At 30.1% G+C, this 15,582-nt stretch overlaps 1 protein-coding gene and 1 non-coding gene across 5 annotated transcripts in view; one reads left to right on the top strand and one right to left on the bottom strand.

Moving 5' to 3' along the window:
* Positions 1-15,582, top strand: part of LOC122504191 (SAM and SH3 domain-containing protein 1-like) — a 641,260-nt gene that overhangs the window by 58,432 nt on the left and 567,246 nt on the right. The gene's annotated exons all lie outside the window — the stretch shown is intronic.
* Trnaa-ggc lies at positions 12,444-12,517 on the bottom strand. Its single transcript has one exon. It is a non-coding gene; the product is annotated as a tRNA-Ala (tRNA).

Here is a 15,582-nt window from a genome sequence, read left to right as displayed (position 1 = left end):
AGCACTCTTCTCTTGATCCAAACTCCAAAAATCCTATATTAATGCCGAGACATAGCAAATTATCAACCCTTTTGATTGCAGATGCTCATCATCGAACTTTGCATGGAGGAACTCAAGTCACTACAGCATTCTTACGTCAAAAATTTTGGATAGTGGGAGGTAGAGCTCCAGTACGATCCCACATTCTTAAATGTATTACTTGTTCACGCCATCGCAGTCAGAGAGCTCAACAACTAATGGGACAGCTGCCATCTCCTAGAGTCACTCCTTCAAGACCATTTTCGCATACATGCGTGGACTATGCAGGCCCAGTCACTCTTAAAACCTGGTCCGGCCGTGGAGCTAAAACACACAAAGGCTGGCTTGCCGTATTTGTATGTCTTTCAACTTCTGCAGTACATCTCGAAGTAGTAACTGACTACTCTACAGAAAAATTTATCGCTGCATATAGACGACTCATAGGAAGAAGAGGCATTTGTCACACTCTGTATAGTGACTGTGGAACCACATTTCAAGGTGCAGAATCATCTCTTAAACTCCTTTTTACCGCCGCCTCTAAGGAAAATCAGAACTTGTCTCAACTTCTTCTTAAGGATGGAACTGATTGGAGCTTCATTCATTCCACCAGCCGCCCCCCATTTTGGAGGAAAATGGGAGGCAGCAGTCAAATCTGTAAAATTTCATATAAAACGAACTATCGCCGACACTCCCATGACCTTCGAAGAATTGTCCACTCTTTTGATACAAATCGAATCCATATTGAATTCACGTCCTCTTTGCGCACTCTCTGATGACCCTGATGATCTCACTGCAATCACTCCTGGACATTTTCTTATTGGAGAAGCTCTCAACACACTACCTGAACCATCTCTAGAACACTCCCCAATTTCACGACTCAATCGATGGCAACTTTTACAACAACGAGTACAATACTTTTGGTCCAGATAGTCATCTGAATGTCTACAACGCTATCTTTCCTCTTCAAAATGGCACCATCCTTTAAACACTCTCAAAGAAGGATCTTTAGTCCTTATCACAGATGAGCGACTGCCTCCTGGTAAATGGCCGTTGGCTAAAGTCATCAACCTTCACCCTGGAGCTGATGGTCTCACTCGAGTCGTCACATTACGGACTGCTTACTCAACGTTGAAACGGCCAATTTCAAAATTGGCAATTCTACCAGCACTCAACCAAGAAGATTCTCCAAATCAGATAAACACATCTCATGCAAATAATGTCAACGATGTTGCCATGGCGGGTGGAAAATGTTTAAAAAATTAATCTTTATTTAATTGAATCTTTCTGTTTTCAATCTCTTACTCAAGAATCTCTTAAAAGTCTCTCTCACAATTTTCCTGTTTTACTCTACCCTCACTCATAATCATACAACGTCTTTTCTCCTCTTCCTCCTTCCCTATTTCTCCTTCTAATTCTTTTCCCCTCTTTTCATTATCTCCTATCTAAACTCAATCATACTTTCAGTCTTGATTTGAAATTTGTAAGAGATTTTCTATATCAATATCGTATTACAGAAAAGGAAAAGAATTAGTGTAAAACCAGTGTAATATCTCAATTCTAATTTAGTTAAAATTAAAACAAATAGGAAGTTTAGTTTGTGAATAATTTTTGTGAACCTATTAGTTGCAGTAACACTCTTATGTGAGCATTTCGCAATATAAACAAAAGTAGCATTGCTACTAGAACATTGTTTCACACAATTTAATTTGTGTTTTATCTATGATTTTAAAGTGAAGTTAATTAAAGAAATTTAATAGAAGTGATTTGTTTATTATTAACCTCAATTTGAATACTCCCCAAAGTGCAATTTTGAATTGGATAAATTAAACACATACACAAATGGCTTATGTCAAATTATTTTTCTGTGTATTTTCTTTGCTGAGGTAGCACAGTAATTTTTGTAGTTAAAGAGACAGCAAATATTTTCGTTTTTTAGGTATAAACTGTGTTGTTTAATGGTACATTCTACTTTGCCAACAAAACGAACCTATTTTATACGGAAGCACAGTAATTTTTTCCATAGTTTCCTTACAAAAATTAACAGAAATTTTTCTCCATGTAGGGAAGACTGGGGCGAAAAGTTAAATTTTTCATAATACTTGTTTTGTCCTTTTTTGAAAATTTTGTTTTTTTTAACTTTTCGCCCCACCCTGGGGCGAAAAGTTAAATTCTATTTTTAGCCTACTAAAACTATTTTCTGATAGGTGATAAGTAGTAGGTAAGTTAAAGTATACGTAAACAAGTAATTTAGTTAATAAAAGATCTTTGTTTATTTAACAAAAGCTTTAGAATAGTTGTAAAGTTAAAAAATTGAAATTTAAAAAAAAAAAAATTTTTTTGGTTTATTTCATGTGAACGGTCTTGTTTTTTGACAGAGTACTTGCCCAATGTTAAATAAATAATTTTTAAACAAATAAACCCAAAAAAAACAAAAAATAAAAAAAAATTTTTTAATAACATGTAAAAATACATTTAAATTTTCGCCCCACCCAATATTTAACTTTTCGCCCCATGGTGCGTTTTTGGCTTTAAAAACAAATATAAAAAATCTGACTTAAGATATTTAGCAAATACCTTCAGGTATCTCTTCAGGGGACCCAAATAATAAAGTAAAAAAATCGCGGTGAGGATAAATGCAAAAAATATACTTAAAAGTTGATATTTTCTTTTTCGAAAAAATTTTCAAAAGTAGGTTGAAAAAAAACTTTCAATATAGACAGCACAAAAATTAACAGAATTCCACACAATTCCGGACATGTATTTAGGGTGATAACACCCTTCTATAAGGGGCAAAATTCCTCAATTGTCCTAACTTAAAATCGAAAGTCTTCAAATCGGGCTTATTTCTGCACAAACTTTAATACTATGGGAGAGAACTTTACCCATAAAATATTAAGATATTTTATTAAAAATTGTAGGGGGGAGAGGGGGTTAAAGTTTTTGGTAACGTGTGGACAGTGGATTCTTTTAGCTAATATAGCTAAAATACAGTAGAGTGGACAAAATTTTGACCTATATGTTTTCGAAAGGTTTTTTCCTCCTCTTTCGAATGGTGTAAAATTTTTTTTTTTAATTAACAATTTAACTAATTTTTTTCAAAATTAAAAATATTTTTCACTTTTTTTTAAAAAACGGCATTTTTTTTCTCTTTTTTTTGCTTTAAAATAAAGCTTAATATGTGTACTTTCCATAACTGATTCTGAAAAAATGACGTTTTTTTTTGTTTTCGAATTATTAATTAATTAATTAATAAAAATCAGTAAAAAATTACTAAAAAATGATATATTTTTTAAGCAAGTAAACTTTTTTGAATTATGAGATTATCATCGTAAAGCTTACCTAATTCCGCATCCAACAAGTATAATTACACCTATTTTTACAAATAATTGTTAAATAAATAAATAATTGAAAATTTATTTATTAATTTTTTGAAATTGTTTATAAAAAATAGTTAAAAATAAACTTGTTGGGTGCGGAAGTTGGTAAGCTTTACGTTGGCAAGCGCAAAATTAAGAAAAGTTTATTTCTTTCAAAAATAATAATTTTTTAAAATAATTTTTATTAATTAATTAATAAATAATACGAAAAGAAAAATGTCATTTTTTCCTAATCGCGTATTAAAAGTACACATATTAAGCTTGGCTTGAAATAAGAATAAAAATAAAAAATGTTATTTTTCCAAAAATAAATAAATAAATAATCAATTATTTATTTATTTAACAATTATTTATAAAAAACAGTTTAGTTTATGCTTGCTGGATGCGGAATTTTGTAAGCTTTACGATGATAAGCTCATAATTAAGAAAAGTTTATTTGCTTGAAAAATATTTAATTTTTTAGTAATTTCTTACTATTATTAATTAATTAATTAATTAATTAATTAATTAATCGAAACACAAAAGAAAAGGGCACTTTTTCCTAATCGAGTATTGAAAGTACACATATTGAGCTTTATTTTAAAGCAAGAAAAAGAGAAATAAAATGCCGTTTTTTAAAAAAAAGTGAAAAATATTTTTAATTTTAAAAAAATTAGTTAAATTGTTAATTAAAAAAAAAAATTTTACACCATTCGAAAGAGGAGGAAAAAATCTTTCGAAAACATATAGGTCAAAATTTTGTCCACTCTACTGTATTTTAGCTATATTAGCTAAAAGAATCCACTGTCCACACGTTACCAAAAACTTTAACCCCCTCTCCCCCCTACAATTTTTAATAAAATATCTTAATATTTTATGGGTAAAGTTCTCTCCCATAGTATTAAAGTTTGTGCAAAAATCAGCCCGATTTAAAGACTTTCGATTTTAAGTTAGGACAATTGAGGAATTTTGCCCCATAATTAAAATTGCAATGCTCTAACTATTCCCGTTCGAAAGATCATTATCTTTCGAAAAAAAAATCTTTAAAAAAATCTTTTTAATCTTTCGTTAAAATTCATTAATTTTAACGGTTTTGGCAGTTTAACTTTTCGCCCCAGTCTCCCCTATTTATTGAAAAATAAAGCAAAAGTCTTATTCTTTTCATCATGACGAATCGATTGATTAAAATAAAGTATATATTCTATTGAAAATTATAGAATCAATTACAATTAAAGTTGAAAAATTCACTTTTTTACTATTTTGTTTATTTAGATTCATATTACTGTATAAGAGAATTTTATTTTTTCTATTATGACTCAATTTTTTTAATTTTTAAAAAAAATTTAATATCTCTTGTTCTGATTGGTGGACATTTTTCCCAAACCATTTTTCCCACTCCAAATTTTCCAATGTATGTTTTTCCCAACACCTTTAATTACCAACGAAAGTTTTTCCCAATAGTTATTTTTACCGTAGCGAAGAAATTACCAAAAATTCGATTTGATAAGGGTGCAGTCCCATGGCACCGTTTTGCGTTGCGTTTGGAACTAGGCTATGAGTGTGAGAGAGATGAAGATATAGGTTCGCTATATTTGCACTCATGGCCTAGTTACAAAACGCAACGCAAAACGCTGCCATGGGACTCCAGCCTTAAAGTATATTTATTGTGGAATCAGTGCAATGAATTTAAAAGTCAAAAATGTACGTAGTAACCAATAGTTTTGAGATATAGTAATGTTTCGTTATTTTCAACGTATTCCGAATATTTTTGAACAATTGTTAGTAATTGTTTTTCGACCTTAACTCGTGAATGGCTTGTGCTTTTTTTGATTTTTTCTTTTTAAAGTTCCACAAAAAATGCGTAAACGCTTTGATGATTCCTCCCAACAACAATGTGAAATCTATTATGCCACCCTTCTGCTAAATTGTTCGTTTTTGACATTTTCTGTAGAACTGATTCATACTGATTCCACAAGGTCGGGGGATATCTTGGTTGTATAGCGCGTCTTCTGCCTCTTGCTTGTCTTCCTCGAATATAATTTACCTAAACGTATGGAAATATTATTTAAATTAATTATTACTTTATTATTATTTTATTTATTACTTCATTATTTTATTTTTAAAAAACGTATATATATATATATATGACGGGTTCCACGTCAAGTGACCCAGGTCAAAAATTTACATGGAATATTTGAAAAATTTGTAGTTTCTTTAAAACAAAACGAAAATACGTTTTCTATTTTGGGTTTTGCTGCTGTTTTTCAACACTTTCTAATAGTGTGAACAAATGTAGAGAAAAAAAATTGTTTGACCTTGAAAAATTAAATTAAAAAATAAAATTTCATTTTTTATCAAATGGGCAGTTTGTATTTTTTTAAAAAAAATTTTATCATAAAGGTGAGGTTTTTTTCTAAAAAAAATGTATAGGTCAAAACGTGGGACAAGAACTTTTAACTAGTCAAATTAAGCATTTACTTCTGCCGTGCACCGTCCCACAGTGGAATTTTTTTACAATTTACTATTAAAAAATGTCTATAGCTTACAATTTTTAACCGATTTGAGTGTTCTTTGTCTTAAGTTAAAGGGGAATAAATTCTTAAGACATCCTTCGAGGCAGATTTTGGAGATTTTAATTATTTATAATTTTTTTTAAATCAAAGTTAACAAATTAATACACTTTTTTAAAAAAAGGAGGTTTATTTTCTTATTTCGTTGATGCACATGATCTAAATCAATTTAAATTCATCCAATAGGACCACTAGATAATTAATAAAGCATAAAATAATTTATTTCAATTGTTATAAACAATATATAGCCCAACAACGAGCAGGGGCGGTGGATTGCAGAAGTAAATGTTTATTTTGACCAGTTAAAAGTTCTTGTCCCACGTTCTGACCTATACATTTTTTTTAGGAAAAAACCTCACCTTTATGATAAAAATTTTTTTTAAAAAATAAAAACTGTCCATTTGATGAAAAAATGAAATTTTATTTTTTAATTTAATTTTTCAAGGTCAAACATTTTTTTTCTTTACATTTGTTTACACCATTAGAGAGTGTTGAAAAACAGCAGAAAAACCCAAAATAGAAAACGTATTTTCGTTTTGTTTTAAAGAAACTACAAATTTTTCAAATATTCCATGTTAGACCAAAAATTTAAACTTTGACCCCCTCCAGTTTTAATATTTGTTTAAATAAATTAATAATATTTGGTATTTTTAATTGTATCTAATAGGACTACTGCTTCTGCAAAATTTTAACCCGATCCCAAACATTTAAAATTTTGACCTGGGTCACTTAACGTGGAACCCGTCATATATATATATACACGGAGAAAAATTTTCTGTTAATGATTACAATAGTCAAACAGTACTGCTCGGATATGTGACCACTTTTCGTAATGCCTAAAGTACATTTGTAATCAGAAATATAGCAATAGTAGTCTTTACGAAGAACTATAGTAAAATAAGAAGGCAAGGCAGCCGCGGTCACCTTATTTTACAATATTCCTGTTGTAAAGGCTACTACAGTCTGTATCACTGATTTCCTTAGACCGCTACAAATGTGAACAGTATCCAAGATTTCCTTTTAACGTAGACTATTGTAATTATAACAAGTCTCTGTGTGAATGCCTACAGTACCCTTTCTGAACCTGTACATCTAAACTATTAATGATTCCAAAAAATAAATTTCAACACGATTAATACAGTGTTTGGATTCATTAAAGTAACTATAGTAATCGCTCCTACTAAATTCTTAATAAATTACATAGTTTTCGTAATCATTACAAAAAGTGGTCACATATCCGAGCTGTAATATAGACTATTGTAATCATCACGAAAGAAATTTTCTCCGTGTATATATTTAATTATAAAAACCACAAAATATTGGGCTATTGACAAGAATGAATCAGGAATTTCATCCATTAAAAGATCGAAATTTTTCGCAACATCCTCAGTTGGAGTAAAAGCCAAAGCATACATCATCTGAGCAGAGGTTTTGATACTACGGTCTTCAAGATTATTGTACGCTTGCTGAAGCCCTTCAGCTTGGATATGACGAAAAACGCTTTGACTTAAATGAAAGAAACAGGCACGAATTGTGGTCCCAATAGAAGATAGTACAGCATTTATTATAGACAGCTCAAAATCGGTCATAATAAGTTGAGGCAAGGAAGTTTGAATGCCAAGCCGTTCACATTCAGAGTTGATAACCTCAAAAACTTTCTTGTATGCATCTTCACTTTTATTTTCAAGGAGACAGTACACAAGAGGAAGAGCAATGATTTGTTCTACACCGTTTACAACATGTGTAAAAGATGCTAAAATCGTAAAAAGTTGTAAAAATAATTACGGTACAACCTTAAAGGTACCGTCAACGTACCAGTAATTTCTTCTCATGAGTCTTCTGAGGTTTTCTCTCGTTGCGAAAATTATAATTCGTCCATTGACATCACTTTCGGCATCTTCACGAGAATCGAAAATAAGAAATGTTTCACTACATACAGTTGTTTGATATTGTTGAGGCACCTGTTCCAAGTCGATCAGTGATGTTGGATTGGATGGAATGTCCTTTAAAAGAAGACGGCGCAATTGTTTCTTCAAATTTTCTCTTTCAGGAAGTTGTGACAAGACACCAGAAGGAGCAGATTGCAAGTGTGTTCGCAACACTTGGGCTGGAGGAGCTCCTGGGTGATCTACAGCTCTTCTTTTCATAGACGTCAACAACTTTTCAGCGTTTAATTCTTCGTAATTTACTGCGTGGTTTTTGTGTGGCGATTTTTCAAGTCCTCGTATTATTTCTATTTCATTGCCATTCGATTTTGTAGTTGCGCGAGCCGAACATTCTGGATATCGACGACATCTCCAGGAAACACGACCATTTTTCTCGGAATGTTTATAATAAAGAAATACATCGATATGCAAAAAATAACCTTTTCCTCTAGTTTTAATTAACTCCGCCATTATTATTATAAATATTATTATAAATTCAAACTTATTAATTTAAAAAAAACTATAGAAAACAAATGTAAATGTACTAGAAAATTTTGACACAACCACAATCTCTAAGATAACTGACAATGTTGTTTAATATGAAGTCAGCGATTAATAAAAAAAACAGTGGAAAAAATGTTTGTTGGGAAAAAAATAACTTGGAAAAAGTGTACGTTGAAAAAATTATAGATTGGAAAAAATATACGTTGGTAAAATAATAGGTTGGGAATTTCAGCTGGTGGGAAAAATGGATTGGGAAGAATGTCCACCACCGCTCTCGTTCTAATTAAAATTTTTTAAATCTGTAAATTTATAAACCTACCTTGGATGGATACTTAAGGTTCAGTAAAAATTTCATTCTCCTTTGTCCAGGCCGTTTTGTGTGATTAGTGCATAAAACTTTTGTGACATATATTCATATATACTTCTTTACTTTACTTGATGTTCAAAACAACTGTTTTTATTAAAATTTTCATATTTTAAACAATGTTCATGCAGAAGTGCAATTTGATTTATAAGGATTATTTAGTTATTTATACCAAATACAAACTACTAAGGTCAAATAAATGGAATAATTCGATCTAATAAATATTGCTTTAAATCAGTTATAAAAATTGCTTGATTCAATAATTCCCGTTCTTTTAATTCAAATGAGCGGATTTATTTGCAACAATGAAATAATTTTTTTGAAATAACTACATATATATTTGTATCAAATTTTCAATTATTCATTATAAATAATTATTTTAATTAAGACTAATATCCCTTTAATTGTGTTACGTCCGTAACTTCTTGTTAATATACCTAATTTAACTTCGATACTTATGTATGTATTTCCTATTTTTTATATTGTATTTTACTTATATGTCATATTATTCTATGTATTTTACATTATTGCATTATAATTAGCATATTTTATATATCTCATATGTATCTAAACAATTTGCAAGTATAATGAATTCAAGAAAGATGAGTAATATTTTAAATCATGTAAAAAGAATAACGATAGTGCATCAGTTAAACGACCTTCAAATAATCTTCGCCACATGAAGGAAAACAAACAAGGCAACAAGCGACTCGCCCCTCAACCCAACTAAAAAACAGAAGAAGAGTCAACAGTCGCCCCGTATAGCAGCAACATTGCCGTCGCCCAACACCCCCACTTAGAATCTGACCAATATCGACACGTGCGACAGAAGAAGAGTCAACAGTCGCCCCGTATAGCAGCAGCATTGCCGTCGCCCGACACCCCCACTTAAAATCTGACCAATATCGACAAGTGCAACTTAAAATCCACACTTGAATGATTCCAAAGCATTACATTAATGAAGACAGTTTTATATAAAAGGGATACAAATTCTGCAGATATCAGAGAGTAACTATTTAGAAATCAACCTGAACACATCGTTCAGAACAAGAGACTAGAGAGTAATTTTTTGGGAATCAACCAGTACACATCGTTCAGTCAAATTGTCTACAAGTAAACATCACATAGTTTACAAGTAAATTCAAAGTACACCTTTGAAAGTGAAACGTATAACCCCAAGTATTATTTTGAACGTATATTGTTAAAAGTGAACAATTTCCCCAAGTATTAAATAAGAAGTGAACTTTAAACAACCTCTTATAATAAATTTGCAAAGTATAAATTTTAAACAATTTCCAAAAATATTAAATTGGAAATAATCTCAACTATCAACGAAGACCTAATATTGAAACAACACATTCCAAATTTCGAACCATCGAAATTTGCTCAAGAGGCGACAACCGTCTGGAAGGAAGCAGATATTTTAACAATACAATACACTATCTCATTAGTGTAAACAAGAGGTCTAATACCCAACCATTAAGGACAACAAACAGAAGGCCCCTTTTCGTCTAGCGCTCAACACCATTGAGATCGGACAACAGATTATCATCACACCACCAGTAATCGTTATTCTTTAAGTAAGATTCATAATTTTTGTACTCATTGTAATTTTGTCAACTTTTTTCTTTCTTGTTGGTTTTTAAATAAATTATTCTCTCACATTTAGTAGGCTCATTCACTTATCCTCATCCCAAATTAGATTCATTTATGAAACTAATTCAAAACGAGGAACGTTAGGTATATTTAAAAAGGTTTCTCGTTTTGACGTAACAGAAGCCCTTTTAAATTTTGGTGCATCGGCCCGGGAAAATTATAAAGTCGATCAGCCATATAATTTTGTCAAATTTTTAATAACATTCGAAAATTTTAATGAATATAATTTTTAAATTAATGAAATAATTCAATAAAAATAAATAAATCAATGAGTATACCAATTGTTTAAAAAAAAGGGGAAATTTTTTTTTTGTAACAAGTAATAATAACAAATAATATCAACATACAATAATTGAAAATAATCAGTATCATAAAAAAGATTTTTTTCTAAAAATTTTTTTATTAATTTAACACATTTTATGCTAATTGATAACATTATACAAGATTTAAGTCGCAAGGTGCATTCATAAATATACATCTTATATTGGTATTGATGAATAGAGGTTCGAGTCCTCTTAACTTATAAATTTTTCTTTAATGTGCATGGTGCATTTATTAATGCAATACTGTATTAATAAATAGAGGTTCGAGTCCTCTCAACTGGAAGGGTTTCCGGAAAGTTTCCGGAAAACTTCCGGAAACTTTCCAGAAATTTTTTTTTGTTCAGAAATTATTCGGAAATCTTCCGGAAATTTATTTTTTTTGTACGGAAATCTTCCGGAAATTTATTTTTTTTGTACGGAAATCTTCCGGAAAATTTCCGGAAATTTATTTTTTTTACGGAAATCTTCCGGAAAATTTCCGGAAATTTTTTTTTTTACGGAAATCATCCGGAAATCTTCCGGAAAATTTCCGGAAATTTATTTTTTTTTACGGAAATCTTCCGGAAAATTTCCGGAAATTTATTTTTTTTTACGGAAATCTTCCGGAAAATTTCCGGAAATTTATTCTTTTTTACGGAAATCATCCGGAAATCTTCCGGAAATTTATTTCTTTTGTACGGATATCTTCCGGAAATTTATTTCTTTTTTAAGGAAATTTTCCGGAAATTTATTTTTTATTACGCAATTCTTCCGGAAATTTATTTTTTTGTACGGAAATCTTCAGAAATTTATTTTTTTTTGTGGAAATCATCTGGAAACTTTCCGGAAATTTATTTTGTTTGTACGGAAAATTTCCGGAAATTTATTTTTTTACGGAAATCATCCAGAATCTTTCTGGAAATTAATTTTATTTTACGGAAAACATCGGGAATTTTTCCGGAAATCTATTTTTCAAGGATATTTATATACTACAAAATTGTTTCAAAAAATGTTCTTAAGCTAATTTAATTTCGAGAAATCAATAAAAGGAAATTTTTGCAATTGTTTTCTTTATACCTTTTTTGTTTTATCTATTCCTAATCCAAAATCATTAGTTTATTTTTAACATTCATACACGGAGAAAAAAATCAAGCGTTTGCAGTATGGATATGGTTCATACTTAAAAAGCACGGCGCTGTTTATCTAGATTTGTAAAAATACATGTTGAAAGAGTAGAAATCTATACTTTTTTAGCATAGATTTCTACAAATCGAGTATAAACAGCACCGTGCTGTTTATACGCTGTTTAAACAACTGCTGTTAAAACGTTTGATTTTTCTCTCCGTGTAAATGAACAAAAAATAATTCCTCAAAAACGTTTAAAAAATACTTTTTTTTCCTTCATAATTTTTGAATGTTCAATTCATTTCAATTCCGTTTATTTCTAAGAATAAACTGAAATATATAGAACTTAACATTTTCTTGTGTCTGCCAGTGGAAAAAAGGCTCAGAATTAAAATTAGGAATTTCTAAGACAAGTTCTCAAACTACAAATCCTGAAATATTGCGTACGCATTCCCAATCACAATCTTTAAAACTTTGTTGATACTTTACAAAAGTAACATTTAAAGTTAAAATTATCCATATTTAAAAAAAATTAATTTTCAAGGTTAAATTATCTTGAAATAATTACTTAAAAATAAAAAATAAATTGAAAAATAAATTTAAAGCCATGAAAAATGTGAGACTAACTCTGCTGGGGCTCGAAACCCAGGACCTATCAATTGCCGGTTGATTGCTCTTCCACTGAGCTACAGAGGTCCACCTCCAAAAAAAAAAAAAAAAATATTTCCGTAGTTCGTCATATTTTTACCATGCTCGGAAAAAATCCAATTTTTAAAAATTGGGTCATATTCCAGAATATTAAAAAATTATTTTTAAAATCGGTGAAATATTTATATGAATTTTTTGTAATGGGTATCAATAGTAAAAGTTTTACTTACCTTTAGAAAAGATGATTTATATCTTAATAGCTGCCTATAAGAATCAATTTCCACAATGAGTTTAATTACTTTACAAAATTTTAACACTTGAGTTTCATTTTTCGCAATATAATAAAATTCATGAATATCAAATAATATTAACTACAAGTGTGACTGAAATCCGACTGATTTCCTTGAAAAATAGATTTCCGGAAAAATTCCCGATGTTTTCCGTAAAATAAAATTAATTTCCAGAAAGATTCTGGATGATTTCCGTAAAAAAATAAATTTCCGGAAATTTTCCGGAAGATTTCCGTAAAAAAAATAATTTTCCGGAAGATTTCCGGATGATTTCCGTAAAAAAAATAAATTTCCGGAAGATTTCCGTACAAAAAAATAAATTTCCGGAAATTTTCCGGAAGATTTCCGTAAAAAAAATAATTTTCCGGAAATTTTCCGGATGATTTCCGTAAAAAAAAATAAATTTCCGGAAATTTTCCGGAAGATTTCCGTACAAAAAAAATAAATTTCCGGAAATTTTCCGGAAGATTTCCATACAAAAAAAATAAATTTCCGGAAGATTTCCGAATAATTTCTGAACAAAAAAAAATTCCGGAAAATTTCTGGAAAACTTCCGGAAGCCGCTTCCGGAAAGTTTCCGGAAGTTTTCCGGAAACTTTCCGGAAACCCTTCCAGCTGGGGCACTATGCTAGTTTTTAATGTCTTCTTCGAATAAAAATACTACCGATTCCTCACATTTCACTCGTTTACAAATAAAGAATAATCCAGAATTAGCATTGAATTCGGGAATTCCTAATTATAAAATAAAACCATCAACAAGTACACCCAGATATTCTAAAGAAAACCCTAATCCATTAGAATTACAGGAACAGTTTGACTCAGGGTATATTAAGTCTCAACTTTTTGATACTGACGATAATTCATTCGACAGTGACAGTAACGATAGTGAAAATACCATAACTGAAAAAAACCTTAGTGGATCAGAATTCAAATAAAAGCTTAAAGAAGTCTTTAACTGGCGAAATTGAAACAGACGATAACTCTGAAAATAATTTTCTTGATAACACTAGAGATAGTAACAATTTTGAGGAAAACATGGCTCTTCCAAATAATCAGCAAGTGTCTTCGGGTGAAGCAAGAAGAATTATAATAGGAAATAATTTTAATACAGTAGAACAGTTAACAGAAAGATTAAAACAAATTTACGCGCCAGCAAAGTCTGTATATCAGTTACAAGGAGAACTAGGAGCAATATATATGTGGGAACACAAAAATGTAATTTCTTATGGGTCAAGAATCGCAGAAGCAGCAGAAAGAATATTAGACGCGCATAGGATTAGCAATGAAAATAGAGTAGATGAACCATTTAAAGCAAGTTTAGATAAAACAACTGTTGATTGTTTTTCACGAGGACTTGGACCAGAAATTGAAATACGAATTGGAACAGCAGATACATTTCAAGAGATAGTAAATAAAGCAGTAGAAATAGAAAGAAAATTATTATCTTACCGTGAGTTACGAAAAAGTGAGCAAAATACTGATTATAATTCTCATCCTAAAAATAATAAAGACTTTGCTAAAACAACAAAAATTAATATCGCTCAAGATAACATAATAACTTGTTTAGTTTGTGGAAAAAAGGGTCATTTTGCAGTAAATTGTTTTCAACTTAATAAATTGATAGCACCAAGACGAAAAAACTCTTTTTATCCAGGGCCACGACAAAATTTTTCAAATCAAAATCAGAATCGATTCAACAATCAAAAACCAATGTTTAATAGATTTCAAAGTCAAATCTTTTACAAAAGTACAAGGAATAAAAGAAGAAAAAATAGAAGAAACTCAGGAAAATCAAGAAAATATAATGAAATGTGTGCAAGAAAAAATTGAAAAATATATACACTGTTTAGCAAATGAAACTAAATACTACTTGAATTCGGAGATAATAAGAAACCTCCATGATATTGAAAAAATATTTAAGGACAATGACCTATATGAATTTGGAGATACGAAAAAGTCTCCCATATATTGAAAAAATAATTAATGAATGCTACACGAATTTGGAGATAAGAAAAGTCTCCCAACTATTGAAAAAATATTTAAGGACAATGAATCCTACATGAATTTGGAGATAAGAAAAAGTCTCCCATATATTGAAAAAATAATTAATGAATGCTACATGAATTTGGAGATAAGAAAAGTCTCCCAACTATTGAAAAAATATTTAAGGACAATGAATCCTACATGAATTTGGAGATAAGAAAAAGTCTCCCATCTATTGAAAGAAATTATTATACAAGTAAAGAAACTTGTAATGTCATAACAAGAAATCAAAGGAAAATACAAGAAAATGATAATCAGGAAAAGAAAATACAAGAAAAGAAAAATGAAGAAATAAAAGCACACAAAACAAAGAAATAAGGTAGACCGAAGAAATATAGCACACGTTTGAATACCTCCTTTTCCAAGAAGAGAAGGGGAAGACCGAAAAAGGTATGTAATACAAATAATAATAAAAAAGAAAAATTTTACAATGAAATTATTCCTGACGAAATTGAGTCAGATCCTGAGTATATTAATGAAAAATCAAAATTGAAGAAACACGAAGAAATTGACCAAGGCTACGAAAATTCGAATTCTGAAGAATCATCTGATGAAGAAGATAACTTAGTGGATAATAAAAACTGTGAAAATTTAAATAATAACCAAGATTATAATTCTCTAACTCCGTGATAGATGGCGAGAAATACCTCTCTCGCGCACGACTTATCTCGCGGAGAGTATAAGTATCAGTCCCTTAAACAGGTGCTTCACAATAGTATTTTAGATCATAATATCAATAATTAATGTCTGCCACGACATTTACAATTTTTTACTATTATCC

The sequence above is a fragment of the Leptopilina heterotoma genome, unplaced genomic scaffold (genome assembly GCF_015476425.1).
Source record: "Leptopilina heterotoma isolate Lh14 unplaced genomic scaffold, ASM1547642v1 Lhet_284, whole genome shotgun sequence".
In the NCBI taxonomy this organism is placed as follows: domain Eukaryota; kingdom Metazoa; phylum Arthropoda; class Insecta; order Hymenoptera; family Figitidae; genus Leptopilina; species Leptopilina heterotoma.
This window is presented reverse-complemented; position numbering and strand designations above follow the sequence as displayed.